We start from the raw sequence: 2780 nt of genomic DNA on the forward strand, positions 1-2780 counted from the left end.
AGGCCAGGGCTTAGCCCCGCACCCCAGCCATGGCTCAGGTTTCAGAAGTTAGGGGGCGGGGCCGGAGCAGAGAAGGGTCTTTGCTAATTTCTGAAGCTGGAAGTGAGCTCTCAGAGGACTCAGGAGGGAAGGGGGGGGCGGGTCGGGGGCGGCCTTGAGCAGGGGTTTTGCTAATTGCCCAGGCGGGAAGGAGGGGCGCACAGCGCCAGGGTGCTGTGCTGCAGCCCATTCGGGACTGCAGGACACACCATACTCGCTGCCCCTGTGCTCCCACGCTGCAGCCTAGCCCCTGACGCAGCGGTGTCCCGTTCCCGTTCAGGCCTTCAGGCCGCCTGCTGCCCCTCCCCGCCCCATGGCTTCTCTGGAGGACCCTCTGCTCACAGGTAAAGTGACACCGCGACGCGCCCTCACCTGAAGCAGGACAGGAGCGGGGTGTGGGGTGGTCGGGGCCCAGCCTCCCGCCAACCCCAGGGCACCAGGACCACCCCGGACGCCGCACCACACCCTGTCCGCAGGGGGTCGGGCCAGGACGGCGCCACAGGAGGTACCCCCTCCCCCCCCCCCCCCCCCCCCCCCCGCCAGCCGGCAGGCTAGCCCCCATAGTTCCGCACTTCCACGCGCCTGTCAGAGCCTCCTGCCATTCCCAGGGCACCCAGAACCCAGAGAGTGAGGCCTTGGGTGCTTTCTAGTGACAGATTCAAGGCAATTTTTCGACTTTGGGACTCAGAGTTAACATAGTTTTCATTTGTGATTATTATTTTTGTGTGGGGGCCGTAGCTTTTCTTTTGACCTATGGTTGTTTTCACTCCCGGTTCTGAAGAAGCCCCTAAATCCTAACCCTGTTGAGGACTCAGAAAGCTCTCAGAGCAGCAGTGCTGGGGGACAGTGTGGACACATGGTTTGGTTTCTCCTCTGGCCTGCTTCTGTGGCAGCCCCGCTCTGTCCTCCTCAGACTTCAGAGCAATATCTGAACAAGTGGAGAAGCGACCAGGGGGTCAGGAAGGTGGCCACCGAAGAGTGACTTCTCTGGAGGGTGGCTGAGCTAGCAAGTGAGCATGTTAATCCAGCTCTGCCTGCATTAGCAGTGGAGCTGAACAGGAGCCAGGGAAGGGGAGGAGGAGCAGAGAGCAGGGACAAAGGAACCAAAGAGGAGATTCAGATGAAGGGAAGTAATGGGGAGAAAAGAGAAGAAACTCTAGAAGACAGGCATGTAGAAAGGAAAAGGGATGAAGTGGGCATTGGGAAAGGGCACCACCAGGGAAGGAGAGAGGGGAAGGAAAGAGGGAGGAAGAGAGGAAAGGGGAAAGGGAGAAGGGAGGAGTCAGCATGCCAGGGCTCCCCCTGCATCTGAAGAAGAGGTGGCTGGTCCAGCTTGTCAAACAGGGTGCTCACTCTTTGGCCCCAGTTTCTGCTCCCAGTGCTACTGGGCTTTTCAAGGAAGGCAGGCTCTCCCTTGGGACCCACTGGAGCCCACAGGAGGGTGGGAGAGGTAAGATGCCACCAGGTCCTGTCCTGAGCTGCTCCCAGCCACCAGCCTCACCACATGGTGCAAGAGGGACCCCAGAACAAAGGAGGGACACAGGCCAGCATGTCTGCTGGTGGCCCTGGGCACTTAGCTCATCGCAGTGAACCACACGGCCTCCTCAACCCACGCTTTCAAAGCCTCCTTCTTCGTTTCTGGCTTTCATGTCTGTAGGAACATGAGCCAGATCTAACTCGTCTCCGACAGACAATTCTGACTCACCTCGTGTCAGATTTTTATGAGTGGCTGAGATAGAGTAAGATAGCAATGCTCCAACAAACGGACTGTTTCCTCCCACTTGACCTCAACAGTCTTATACATTTTCTTAGCGAAAACATCTTGTCTCCTTCCATTAAGCTCATAACATGGTCTAGTAGTATACATGCGCCTTCGGTAGATGCGAAGCGATACAGAGGTCCTTTTTTTTTTTTTTAATTTTACAAGGCAAAGTCAGTGAACACATCCAACTTGACCAATACGTCTCTAAAATGTCAATCCAGGCAAAGCTTTTTCTGCCTTCAGTTTCGAGCCTACGTGGTGACATTTTTAAAATGCTTTCAGTCCCTCAGTGAGGCTCTTAGAAGCTAGCCAGGGCTTACTACGTGCCAGGCACTGTGTCAGGTGTTGGAGCTAAAGGGAAGGAGAGCTTGGAGGCTGGCTGGGGAAGGACATCCATGACACAACCACAGCTAGAAACGGAGGCCAGTGCTAGAAAAGAGAGAGCAGGCTGCATGGAGAGTGTGTACCATGGGGCTTGTGAGCTCACGAATAAGTGGGAGTAACTGGAGTGGGGAGATGGGGGAGAGAAGAGGGTCTTCCCATCAATGGGAATCACCTGTGCTTGGAGGCAGGTGCCATGAGAGGTCTCCACAGGAAGAAGGAGGCAGTGTGTTTGAAGGGCAGAGAGATGGGGCAGAACAGGCATCAGTCAGTTGGAGGGGTATGAATAGACTGATGGGAGGATTATGGGTGCCTTTGGAGGACTGAGAATTTGTTAGAAGATCAGTGCAGATTTCTATGGAGACAAATGCCAGGAACTGATAGGTCTTTGAAAGGTCACTCTGGCTGCCTTTTGGCAAAGGGGTTGGTAAAAGGCACTTGCAGGTGTGAACACACCAGGTGGGAGGTGAGTGCAGGAAATCGGGTGAGGGAGCATGGGAACTTGGTCCGGGGGTATATAAGGGAGAATAGCCTTTAAGGAGTTCCACAAATTGGCACCAGCTGTGGCTTCATTACAGAGCTGGAAGGGGTGTGTCCT

The sequence above is a fragment of the Mustela nivalis genome (assembly GCF_964662115.1).
Source record: "Mustela nivalis genome assembly, contig: HAP1_SCAFFOLD_234, whole genome shotgun sequence".
Lineage (NCBI taxonomy): Eukaryota > Metazoa > Chordata > Mammalia > Carnivora > Mustelidae > Mustela > Mustela nivalis.